We start from the raw sequence: 13,798 nt of genomic DNA on the forward strand, positions 1-13,798 counted from the left end.
ACGGAGGGACATAGGTATTTTTATTTATTCATTCATGGGATGTGGGTGTCACTGCCTGGACCAGCATTCTTTGACCCCATGCTAATTACCCAGAGATTTCTGGGACCCTGGTGGATAAATATAATACTTTGCTGGACACAGGTGAAGTGCTGAATGACTGGAGGATCGCTAATGTGGTTCCTTTGTTCAAGAAGGGCAGCAGGGGTAGGCCAGGTAATTACAGAGCAGATAGTCTGACAGCAGGGGGAGGGAAATCATTGGAAACTACTGTGGGGATGAATCGACACTTGCAAAGGTAAGGATCAACTCGGTTTAGTCATCACGGATTTGGCAGAGGAAGATACTGTCTGAGGAATTCAGTTCATTTTTTTTGAAATGGTGCTTAATTATATTGATGAGGGCAGTGCAGATGATGTGGTTTACATGGACTTGACTAAGTCCTTAAACAAGATCCAACATGGAAGGCTGGTCCAAAAGGACTGGGTTCCAAGGCAAGTTGGCAAATTGGATGCAAAATTGGTGGATAGAATATTTTCACCACCGGGTGTACCACAGGGAACTGTGCAGGAACCATTGAACATTAATAACTCGGATGTGAAAGCACAAGGTATCATTAGTCGGTTTGCAGATGACACGAAAGGTGAGGGTGTTGTTCACAGTGAGGAGGATGGTCTCTGTCTGCAGTCCGATGTCGATTGGATGATAATCTAAGCAGAGTTTAGTTCTGATTGAAGTGAGGTAACACTCTGTGGGAGGTACGATAAGCGAAGGACAGACATAATGAACGGTCGGTCCTTGCGGAGTACTAAGGAATACAGGGACCTTGGTGGACAAGTCCATAGATCCCTGAAGGTGTCAGTACAGGGAGACAGGGTGGGAAAGGCACCTCAACTGGGAGCGGGAGAGGGACCCATATCCTGGTGGGGTGAATTGCTGGAGCTGCTTGAGAGGATATAACCTAGTCTGGCAGGGTGTTGGACCTTAAATAAACGTAAGGCCAGAAAGAAGATTGAGGCTGGTGCACAAGTTAAAGACAGCAATTTCAGCAAACAAGGCAGGCAAGAACATAGCAGGGAATGGGGGAAAACTGATGATTAAACTGCATTTATTTCAATGCAAGGGGCCAGACAGCTAAGGAAGATGAACTCAGGGCATGGGTTAGAACATGGGACTGGGATATTATAGTTATTACAGAAACACAGCTGAGGGCGGGTCAGGATTGGCAGTTCATTGTTTAAGGGTGGAGATGCTACAGGAAGGGGAGGCAAGAGAGGACGTGTGGTGGTGGGTTTTGATTGCATGAATCATCACAGCAGTACTTCGAGAGGATATTTCTGTTGGATTGCCCAGTGAGGCTATATTAGTGGAACAGAGAAATAAGAATGGGTCATCACTTTGATACGATCGGACTGCTGACCCCGAATAATCTGTGGCAGACTGAGGAACAAATATGTCGGGACATCTTAAATATCAACCATAATAATAGGGCTGTTATGGTAGGGTTTTTGAACTTTCCAAACCTAGACTGGGACTGCCAGTGTTCAGTGTTTGCAAGGGAGGAATTTGGTACTTGTGTTCCAGAAAACTCCCAATCAATATGTAAATGGCCTGAAAAGAGAAAAGGGGCAAAACCTGACCTCCCCTTGGGAATTAAGGTCGGGAAAGGGGACTGAGATGTGAGTGGGAAAGCGTTTTGCCAAAGGGACCACAGTTCTAGTAGTTTGAAAACAGCTTTAGAAAAGGACAGGCCTGGTCCACAAGTGCAAGTTATAAAATGGAGCCTGACCAATCTTGATCGTATTAGCCAGGAACTTTCAAAATGTGATTGGGGAAGGGAATTATTTACAGGGAAAGGAAAGTTTGGCAAGTGAGAATATTTTAAAAGTGAGATAAACTGATCGATCAGCGCCAGCATTTTCCTGTTTGTGTGCAGGTCAACGCTGACAGCATTGGGGAACACTGGCTGTCTATTGAGGGTCTGATCAAGGAAAAGGGGGCAACATGTCAGGTATAGCCAGCTGGATCAAGGGACTCCCTGAGGATATACAGGGGCTGTAGGAATACACTTTGAGTAGAAAACAATAATGGAGAAAGCCTAAATGAAATAGCCTCAGCAGAGAAGGAAAGGGAATCCAAAAGTGATTTTATCAGTATATTAAGAGTGCATAAGTAACTCAGGACAAAATAGTGTCCATTAATGATCAATGAGGCCATCGATGAGTGGAACTGCAGGATATTTGCTAAGATCATAAACAATTATTTCACTCCAGAACTTACTGTGGAGAAAGACTGGGGAACTCAGGGAACAAGAGTAATACATTAGACCACAATTGGAGTTCTCTGCAATTCCAGTCTCTCTGCTGCAGGAAGGATGTTGTGAAACTTGAAAGGGATCAGAAAAGATTAACAAGATATTGCCCAGGTTGTTGCTGAATAAGCTGGGGTTACTATCACTGGAGAATCGGAGACTGAGGAATGATCTTACAGAGGTCCCGATATGAACATGAGCGGTATGGATAGGGTAAACATTCAAGGCCTTTTCCCAGAAGTTGGGGAGTCCAAAACTAGAGGGCATAGGTTTAAGGTTAGAGGTGAATGGTTTACAGAGGGACTGAAGGGACAGCTTCTTCACACACATGGTGATGGGTGTATGGAATGAGCTGAGAGAGAAAGTAATGGAGACTGATACAATTACAACATTTAAAAGGTATCTGGATGGGCATCTGTATAGTAAGGGTGTAGACGTATATGGGCCAAATGCTGGAAAAGGGAATGGATTTATTTAGATCTTCTGGTAAGCCTGGACGAGTTGGGGACCGAAGGGTCTGTTTCTATGCTGTATATCTTTATGACTTGAAAAGAGTGCATGTTATAAAAGAGATGGTGCTGGAGGTTTTAAAACACAAAGCTATGGCTAGTCCCAGAACCTGATTAAATGTATCACAGGACACTGTGGGATGTTAGGGAAGAAATTGTGGAGGCCCTAGCAAAGGTATGTGTACTACTGACAGCCATGTGTGATGGGCTGGCAGGCTGGAGGGTGGCATCATGGACAGTGAAGGAGGTTTTCTGAGATTACAAAGGGATCTTGATGAAGGGAGTGAATGGGCTGAAAAACTAGAGATGGAATTCAATCTGAATAAATACGAGGTAGTGCACTTGGTAAAACAAACAAGGGTAGAGCTTATACAATCAATGTTTGGGCCTCGGTTAGTGTTTTAGAGCAGAGGAACCTCCGGGTTCAGGTACATAATCCTTGAAGCTTGCATCACAGGATGGATAAGACAGTGCTTGGCATGCCTGACTATTGCTCACTCCATTGAGTGTAGGATTTGGGACGTCATGTTGAGATTGCACAGACATTTGTGAGGCCTGTTCTGCAATACTCTGTCCAGTTCTGGTCGCCCAGTTAACAGGGAGGATATTATTAAGCTGCAGGGCATTCAGAAGAGATTTACCAGGATATTGCTGGGTAGGGAAGGATTGAGTTGGGAAAAATGGCTGGATAGGCTGAGTCTTTTTTCACTGGAGCCTGGAGGTTGAGACATGATGCTATAAAGATTCATGAAAAAAAATGAGGTACATAGATCAATTTAATGGTAGTTGCCTTTTCCTCAGGATAGGGGAGTCTCATGAGGAGGGGCCACATTTTTAAGGTTAGAGGGGAGAGATGTTCAAAAAAAAAGACATGGGGGCAAATTGTTACACAGAGGGTGGTTTGAGTGTGGAATGAACTTCCTGAGAAAGGGGTTGATGTGGGTACAATTACAACATTTAAAAGATATTTGGATAAACAGATGACTAGGGAAGGGTTGGAGTGATATGGGCCAGCAACAGGCAGCTGGGAAGAGTTTAGTTTTAGATTATGGTGGGTATCAACTGAAGGGTCAGTTTCCATGCTGTATGGCTCTGTGACAAGAATATGGTTTGATTCCATATTGAAGAAAGGATCAGGGCTGGGTCCACTGATGTGCATCATCGACATAAACTATTTGGTTGAAAATATAGGAGTGATTGTGCGAAAGTTTGTTGATGATCAAATGAATGGTGTCGTGGGCAGTAAATACAGTTATCAAAGGGGATCTTGACCAGCTGGGCCAGTGGACCAAGGAATGAAAGATGGAGTTTAATTCAGGTGTTGGATTTTGTTAAGACAAACCAGGGAGGACTAATACAGTTAATGGAAGGGCTCTGGGCAGGGTTGTTGAACGGAGAGAGAGAGAGAGAGACCAGGGGGTGCAAGTTACATTGTTCCTCGGAAATGGCATCACAGGTGGACAGGGTGGGGAAAGCGACAATTGACACTTTTGCCGACATTGGCCAGCACTTTGTTACATACGTTGGAGATATTTGTAATACTGTCCTAAATATTTCCCTTGGGCAGAGGAGGCCACGGGGTGACCCTAAGAATGGTGAATAACAAAGGGTAGGTCAGTCCAAAACTAGAGAGTATAAACGGGAGGTGAGAGAGCAAGGATTTAAAGAGGGAGCTGAGGGGGAACATTATCCAGACAGAACAGACTGCCTCAGGCACATGGGAGAAACAAGAACAATGACAACACGGAAAAGAATTTGGGCAGGTACATGGAGAGGAGAAGGTTTGAAGAGATAAGGGCCAAAGGCAGGCAAATAAGACTCATTCAGTTTAGGTAACATGGGCAGGATTGAGGAGTTGGACCACAGGTTCTGTTTCCGTGCTGTATTACTCTGTATCCAGCTAAAGAGGATTAGTGTAACAAAATAAGGCATGTTGTAGACACTGAAGCAAGTTACAGTGATGGGGATGGTAGTCTGGAATGCAGTACATTTCAAATATGTGGAGGGACTATCGGGAAGAGAGGAGGTTCCAGGGACAGGGACTATTGTAGGAGTTAAAATGACTGAAGACACTGGTGCACAAGCCATGCCACAGATACAGTGTTGCAGAGTAGTGAGTCTTAGTACAGTGTTGGAGGGAGAACACAGAACAGAAAGATCCCAGGCAGCATTCCCAACCTCTTGTCAAAGGCCTACTCTCCCCTCAGTTGTACTGATGCTCACTAAGACAGCACAGGACTGGATTGATAACTATGAACTCCGGATGCTGTCTCAGTGCAACATAAGTTAAAGTAGACGTGGTGATTGAGCATGGGGTGTGTCTATACTGTGCTCCCCATCCAGCACTGTATCTATATCATGTCTTGTTAGCGATGTTTGGAGCCCTCTCATTGCTCTCTGCTCTGTGCACTGTGAGTGATCTTACCTCACTGCAGGATTTATTAAAGGCTCCAGATCTCCCTTCCCTTTGAAGATGGTTGGTCAGCCAGAGAGACAATGAGGTGATGGATAAGACACACAGCAGTTGGGAAGTCTATTGAGTAAGCAACTTCCTGAGTACCTACAGGTGACATAGAGATAGATAGAATGGGAAATTAGACTGATGTAGTGAGGGTTACACAAGGAGAATGGAAATAAGCCTCACAGATATCTGGAAAATCTCAAACTCCATCCCTGGCCTGTGCTGTTGCGTCTCTCTGGAGTGGAAAATTCTGTTAGCTCAGGATCTAGAGTAGCTGCAAGAGCGGGAGGCACTGACAGAGGCAGCAATTAGACCCAGACAGTGAGGGATACCACATGGAGAGAGACTGAGTGATATCACCAGAGTGCTGGAAGACTTCAGGATCACACAATCATGTTGGAAGAATGGGTTTGGCTTCACGTATCAGTGCTCAGGGATGAGCAACCAGTGAGCAGGTGAAGTGATGGCCTAGTAACATTATTGTTAGGGCATTTGTCCAAAACCTCAGCTTTTGCTCAGGGGCGGTAGGTTTGAATCCCATCATAAGATATGGTGGAATTTAAAATCAATAATTTTAAAAATAGCAATGAACAATCCATAAACAAATATGAAACCATTGCTGATATACAAAAGTCACAACTCCTTAGATTAGATTCCCTACAGTGTGGAAACAGGCCTTTCGACCCAACCAGTCCACACCATCCCTCCAAAGAGTAACCCACTCAGACCCATCTCCCTCGACCTAATACACCTAACATTATGGGCAATTTAGCACAGCCAATTCGCCTGACCTGCGCGTCTTTGGACTGTGGGAGGAAACCGGAGCATCCGGGGGCAATTCACGCAGACATGGGGAGAATGTGCAAACTCCACACAGTCGCCCATGGCTGGAATCGAACCTGGGACCCTGGTGTTTTGAGGCAGGAGTGCTAATCACTGAGCCACCGTGCCGCCCACTTGCCCTTTCGACAACGAGATCTGATCATCCTCACGTGGTCTGCACGACATCCCCACAGCAAAGTGTTTGCCTCTCAATTGCCCTCTGAAATGGCCAAGCAAGCTACTCAGCTTATGGGCAGCTAGGGCTGGGCAATAAAGGCTGGTCAGCCAGAGACAACCACATCCCATACCTGATTTATGAAAAAATCCAATAGGATGGTCCCACTGGAACTGTGCTGGGACCAGTTCCCTGGCCAATCATGTCAGTCGGTTTATGGACAGGGCTTTAAACTGACAGAGAGGATGCAGTGACAGGGTTCAGGTGAAAGGAGCTTTCCAAATCCAGAGAGAAAAGGTGAAGTATGGGAGCAACATGAGAATGTGTCTGAAGGCAATCAGAAAGGAACACGATGGGACAGAGTTTAACTAAAACTGTACATCAGTGAATAGATTTGTGACAGGAAATTGCAGGAAAGAGTAAATTATGATTTTTTTTGAATGGACGAAATCTTATCAATGAGGTAGATGGATGTCTGACACTGAGGTAAAAAAGATTTAGACACCAGAGAGACATGGTTACAGGGTGAACAAAAGTTGGACATAACTATTCAATGGATCACAACCTTGCAGAAACTCAGAAAAAATGGGTAACAAAAACAATAATGTTTTAAAAAGGCATCACAGAGAAAGCGTTTGGCCTCAGATCATGAAGTAGAGTCAGTCTGAATGTAAATCCTGACTACTACTTGCCAAGGACACAAGCAGCACAACAGTTTTAGCCACCGAACGGCATTCCGTTGCTCATCACTGCATTAACCAGAAACTCATTGGAATTTTTTAACAAACACATTGTGATAATTTTGGGAAACTTCAATATTCACATAATCTGGGACAGTCACACTGACAACAATGACATTGGAAGAGTTCAGAGAATTTTTTTTTTCCCAGTGTTTCTTTGAATAACAAATTGTGCAACTGGCTAGGGAGGTAACTATCTCAGAGCGACCGTTGTGTGATGAAACTCAGTGAATGAGTAATGTCACCTGGAGAGATCCTCATGGAAATTGTGAAGAAGTGCAGTTTAAAGAAATATAAAGTTTTAAAGTGAATCACAGAAAGGACAAGCTACAACTAGAAAAAAAATTGCCAATGACATGAGTTTGAGAGGAGAACTGACCAAGGTAAACAGGCTAAACAGACTGAAATGTGTGCCTGTAAATGAACAGTGGAAAACCTTTGAAGGAGCAATGTAAACCATCAACAAAAGGACATTCCATTGAAACGGACAAATCCTCAGCAAGAAATCCCCATCGGTCCCTCACTCAAGTAAAAAGGATCATATTAGATTATCGGGCTTGGAGGATCACCAAAAAGTACTTAAAATCCTGAAGTGAGAGAATGTTTTAGGAGTAAGTTTTAAAGGGAGGGCAAAGGGTCTGCTCGCAGGAGGAGGTCAGATGGAAGAGGGAATAATTGTCAAGGTTTTATGTCACAAAAGGAACTGGGAGAGCTGAAGGTGCTGGAGGTGATGAGAGTGTTACAGAGAGTGGTCAGGGTCTGAACGGTGTTACAAAGCCAGCACGGATTGCTGCAGCTGGAGGGGTTTGCAGAGGTAGGAAAGGACATATGTATTTTTTATTTTTTCATTCATGGGATGAGGGTGTCACTGATTGGACCAACATTCTTTGCCCCACTGCTAATTACCCAGAGTGTAGCACAGAGTCAGCCATATTGCTGTGGGTCTGGTGTGACGTGCAGGCCAGACCAGGTTAGAATATCAGATGGTCTTCTCTAAAGGACGTAAGTGAACCAGATGAGTACATCCTACTGGTCAACAATGCTTTTATGGTGGCCTCACCAATGTCCTGTACAGCCACAACGTGACATCCCAACTTCTACTTTCAATGCTCTGCCCAAACCACAAAACCAATGTTCCCATCCAAACTATTTATCCAAATGACAAACAACAGTGGACCCACTTCACCGCTGGTCACATGTCTCCAGTCAGAAAGGCAACATGTCCCCCATCACCCTCTGTCTCCTACTATCAAGCCCAATTTTGTATCCAGTTGACTGGCTCCTCCTGAATGCCATATCCTTCTACATTGATCTGAGCTTATTATCCAGTTTCCCATACAGGACGGAGAACACAGAACAGTACAGCACAAGACCCATCGGCCATGGTGCCATGCCCAACTTTTACCCGACTGTAAGATCAAACTAATTTAGATAACCTTCATTTTGCCTATCCAGGAGTCTGTTAAAGTGTCCAGTTCCAATCACCCACCACTCTCTGTGTAAAGAACCTACATCTGAAATCTCCCCTTACCCATCCTCCAATCACCTTACAATTATGCCCCCTTGTACCATGTATGCCATGGGATAAAGAGGTCTCTCACTGCTCACTCTATCTTTACCTCACTCCATCTTGTTCACCTCTACCAAATCACACCACACTCTTCTTCACTCCAATGAGAAAAGCCATAGCTTCCTCAACCTTTCTTCATAAGACATGCTCTCCAGTCCAGGTAGCATCCTGGTAAATCTCCTCTTCACCCTCTCTAAAGCTTCCACATCCTTCCTGTAATGAAGGGATCAAAACTGAACACAATATTCTAATTGGGATCGAAACAGGGCTGTATAGAGCTGCAGCATAACCTCATGGCTTTAAAACTCAATCCCCCAGCTAATGAAAGCCAATACAACATATTGTTTCTTAACAACACTATCAGCTTGGTGGCAAATTTGATGGATCACTGGTCATGAAATCCAAGATCCATCTGTTCCTCCACACTATTCAGAATTCTGCCTTTATCCCTGTATTCTGCATTCAAGTCTCACCTTCCAGAATGCATCACTTCACACTTTTCCAGATTTGACTTCATCTGCCACTTCTCTGGCCAGCTCTACATCCTGTCAATGTCCCATTGCAACCTCCAGCAGACATCCACACTATTCACCACTCCACCAACCTTCGTTTCATTATCAAACTTACTTACCCACTCTTTCACTCACACATCCAAGTCATTCATAAAATCACAAAGAGCAGAGAGTTTTTGACCTCTCCCTGCAGAAAACCACTGGTCACTGAGCTCCAGGCTGAATGCTTTCCATCTGTCATCACCCTCTGTCTTCTATGGGCCAGGAATTTTGTATCCAGACAGGCAGGTTTCCCTGTATCTCATGCTCTGTACTTTCTCAATGAGCTATAAATGTGTTTTGTCACATTCTCAAAGAATTCAATAAGATTTGTGAGGCATGACCTGTCCCTTACAAAGCCACGATGACTTCCTCGAATCAAACTATAGTTTTCCAAGGAATCATAAATCCTGTATCTCAGAGTCCCCTCCAATAATCTGCACATCACAGACAGAAGACTGACAGGTCTGTGATTCCCAGGATTATCTCTATTCCCTTTCTTGAACAACGCATGGCTGATTCACCTAACCTGCACATCTTTGGGCTGTGGGTGGAAACCGGAGCACCTGTCGGAAACCCATTCAGACATGGAGAGAATGTGCAAACTCCACACAGACAGTCGCCTGGGGCTGGAATTGAAATCGTGTCCCTAGTGCTGTGAGGCAGCAGTGCTAACCACTGAGCCATCGTGCTACCCCATGTAACTCTCTAGAGCTTCTGATCCTTGGTTCCTCAAACTTAAGTTAGCTTCCTTCTTCCTCTTGACTAGATGTTCTACATCCCTTGGAACCTTGTCAAATGCTTTGCTGAAGTTCATGTAGACAACGCTGACTGCTCTGCCTTCATCTATTGCTTGGTCAACTCCTCGAAGAGTCAATCCGGTTTGTGAAACACGGTTTCCCACTCACAAAGCCATGCTGACTATCTCTCATCAGCCCTTGCCTTTCCAAATATATGTAGCTCTTTTCTCTCAGAATCTCCTCGAACAACTTACCCAGCATTGGCTCACTGGGTTGTGATTTCCTGGCTGCTCCCTGCAGACCTTAAGTGATGGAACAGCATTAGCCACCCTCCAATCTTCCGGTAACTCATTGTGTCTGTTGATAATATCAATATCTCTGTTGGGGTCACTGAAACCTCTTCCCTGACTTCCCATGAATATTCAAGGATAAACCTAATGAGCTACTGAGGATTGATCTACCTTTATTTGTTTTAAGATTCCAGCACTTTTTCTTCTCTGTTGAGGATTCTTTACAAGACATCACTATTTATTTCCCCAAGTTCCCGAGCTTCCATGTCTTTCTCCACAGTAAATGCTAACAACACTATTTTGTCTAATATCTCACCCACCTCCTGACAGTTAAGGTGCCCTATTCTCTACCAAGTTACTCTTTAGCCTTTAGTGAAACTTGTGTAAAGGTTTCTGAAAATTCAAATAAACAGTATCCTCGGTACAGCCGTTCCTACACCCGTATCTATTCTGCCATTTATATTCACACCAATAAAAATAAAATCCAACAGGTTAAAAAACACATTCTCTTTTTATTAAAAGTGTTTCTAAGGGTCCAGTTATTGTTCATTGACATATCATTTCAAACATATTTCAGCTCACAACCTCCTGTCAGGTTAACACGATTTGGTTTCAGACTGGCAGCAGAAAGGGTTATGGGAGTTCATGTTTATCAATCTGACAAAGGTAGCTTACAGGTTCAACAGGTAATAGATGTTTTGGAAATAAGGAGGGTCGTGGTGACTGAAGGACATTCTGGAGATAGGGAGTGATGTCGGGCCTGAAAGGGGCCAAAGAGATCTGCAGGGCTGTTGGGTCTGAAGGAGGTTGCCCAGATCAGGAGGATCATGGGGATTGAAGGAGGTTACTCTGAACGGGAGGGTCGTTGGGTCAGAATGAGATTAAGGAGATGGGGAGGGTCGTGGGGCCTTTTGGAGTTTATGGAGTTAGGGAGGTTTGTGGGGAATGATTCAGGTTACATAGATAGGAAGAGTCGTGGGGACTGAAGGAGTTTATGGAGATAGGGAGGGCTGTGGGGACTGAAGGAGGTTATATAGATAGTAAGTTTATAGAGAAGCACAGGAAAGAAGAGCAGGTATCAGCCATTTGACCACAGAGTCGGTCCCACCATTCAATATGATCACGACTGATCATTTTACCCAGTACAGTATTCCTGCTTTCACACCTTACTCTGATATTATCGTGACTACTGGCATTTAGTGATACAGCGGGCTGTAGTAACTGGGATGGGGTGGTGGTGGGGGGGTGGGGGGGGGGTGTCTTTCAGATATAGGGAGGGTTGTGGAAGCTGGGACAGGTGACAGATACAGGGCGGGTTTTAGGAATGGGAGGACTTTACAGGGATTTGGAGGAATGCAGGGATGGGACGTGATAACAATCACAGGGAGGATTTGGGAGTTTGATCTGAGACAGGTACAGCTGAGAACAGAAGTGAGTCAAACATTCAGGACAGGTAGGGACAAGGTAGGACTAATAAATTAAACTGCATTTATTTCAATGCAAGGGGCCTAACAGGGAAGGCAGATTAACTCAGGGCATGGTTAGGAACATGGGACTGGGATCTCATAGCAATTACAAAAACATGGCTCAGGGATGGGCAGGACTGGCAGCTTAATGTTCCACGTTACAAATGCTACAGGAAGGATAGAAAGGGAGGCAAGAGAGGAGGGGAGTGGCATTTTTGATAAGGGATAGCATTACAGCTGTGCTGAGGAAGGATATTCCCAGAAATACAACCAGGGAAGTTATTTGGGTGGAACTGAGAAATAAGAAAGGGATGATCAGTTTATTAGGATTGTATTACAGACCCCCCAATAGTCAAAAGGAAATTGTCAAACAAACTTGTAAGGAGATCTCAGCAATCTGTAAGAATAATAGGATAGGTATGGTAGGGGATTTTCACTTTCCAAACATCGACTGGGACTGCCATAGTGTTAAAGATTTAGATGAAGAGGAATTTCTTAAGTGTGTACAAGAACATTTTCTGATTCAGTATGTGGATGTACCGACTAGAGAAGGTGCAAAACTTGACCTACTCTTGGGAAATAAGGCAGGGCAGGTGACTGAGGTGTCAGTGGGGGAGCACTTTGGGGACAGCGACCATAATTCTATTTGTTTTAAAATAATGATGGAAAAGGATAGACCAGATCTACAAGTTGATGTTCTAAATTGGAGCAAGGCCAATTTTGACGGTATATGGCAAGATCTTTTGAAAGCTGATTGGAGGCAGATGTTCGCAGCGAAAGGGACAGCTGGAAAATGAGAAGCCTTCAGAAATGAGATAACAAGAATCCAGAGAAAGTATATTCCTGTCAGGGTGAAAGGGAAGGCTGGTAATTATTGGGAATTCTGGATGACTAAAGAAATTGAGTGTTTGGTTCAGAAAAAGCAGGAAGCATATGTCAGGTATAGACAGAATAGATCGAGTGAATCCTTAGAAGAGTATAAAGGAAATAGGAATATACTTAAGAGGGAAATCAGGAGGGCAAAACGCGGACATGAGATAGGTCTGACAAATAGAATTAAGAAGAATGCAAAGGGATTTTACAAATATATTAAGGAAAAAAGGGTAACTAGGGAGACAATAGGGCCCCACAAAGATCAGTAAGGCGGCCTTTGTGTGGAGCCGCAGAAAATGGGGGAGATACTAAATGAATATTTTGCATCAGTATTTACTGTGGAAATGCATATGGAAGATATAAACTGTAGGGAAATCGATGGTGACATCTTGCAAAACATCCAGATATACAGAGAAGGAAGTGCAGGATGTCTTGAAATGGTAAAAGGTGAATAAATCCCCAGGAACTGATCAGGTGTACCCGAGAACTCTGTAGGAAGCTAGAGAACTGATTACTGGGCCTCTTGCTGAGATATTTGTATCATCAATAATCACAGGTGAGGTGCCAGAAGACTGGAGGTTGGCAAACGTGGTGCCACTGTTTAAGAAGGGTGGTACGGTCAAGCTAGGGAATGATAGAGCGTTGAGCCTGAACTAGGCGGTGGGCAAGTTGTTGGAGGGAATCCTGAGGGACAAAATGCACATGTATTTGGAAAGGCAAGGACTGATTAGGAATAGTCGACATGGCTTTGTGCGTGGGAAATCATGTCTCATAAACTTGATTGAGTTTTTTGAAGAAGTAACAAAGAATATTGAGGAGAGCAGATGATAGATGTGATCTATATGGACTTCAGTGAGGCATTCGACAAGGATCCCCATGGGAGGCTGATTATCAAGGTTAGAACTCATGGAATACAGGGAAAAGTAGCCATTTGGATACAGAACTGGCTCAAAGGTAGAAGACAGAGAGTGGTGGTGGAGGGTTGTTTTTCAGACTGGAGGCCTGTGACCAGTGGAGTGCCACAAGGATCAGTGTTGGGCCCTCTACTTTTTGTCATTTACATTAATGATTTGGATGTGAGCATAAGAGGTACAGTTAGTAAGTTTACAGATGACACCAAAATTGGAGGTGTAGTGGACAGTGAAGAGGGTTACAACAGGATCTGGACCAGATGGGCCAATGTGCTAACTGGCAGATGGAGTTTATTTGAGATAAATGCGATGTGCGGCATTTTGGGAAAGCAAGTCTTAGCAGGACTTTACCACGTAATGGTAAAGTCCTCGGGAGTATTGC

General features: G+C 44.2%; 1 long non-coding RNA gene across 1 annotated transcript in view; it reads right to left on the reverse strand.

The window, feature by feature from the left end:
• Positions 1–5,241: 5,241 nt before the first annotated feature.
• Positions 5,242–13,798, reverse strand: part of LOC140458569 (uncharacterized) — a 36,176-nt gene continuing 27,619 nt past the window's right edge. Inside the window, exon 4 of the long non-coding RNA XR_011953567.1 lies at positions 5,242–5,377. This is a non-coding gene — a long non-coding RNA (uncharacterized lncRNA). The remainder of the gene's footprint in view (positions 5,378–13,798) is intronic.

This window comes from Chiloscyllium punctatum, chromosome 33, assembly GCF_047496795.1.
Source record: "Chiloscyllium punctatum isolate Juve2018m chromosome 33, sChiPun1.3, whole genome shotgun sequence".
Taxonomy (NCBI): domain Eukaryota; kingdom Metazoa; phylum Chordata; class Chondrichthyes; order Orectolobiformes; family Hemiscylliidae; genus Chiloscyllium; species Chiloscyllium punctatum.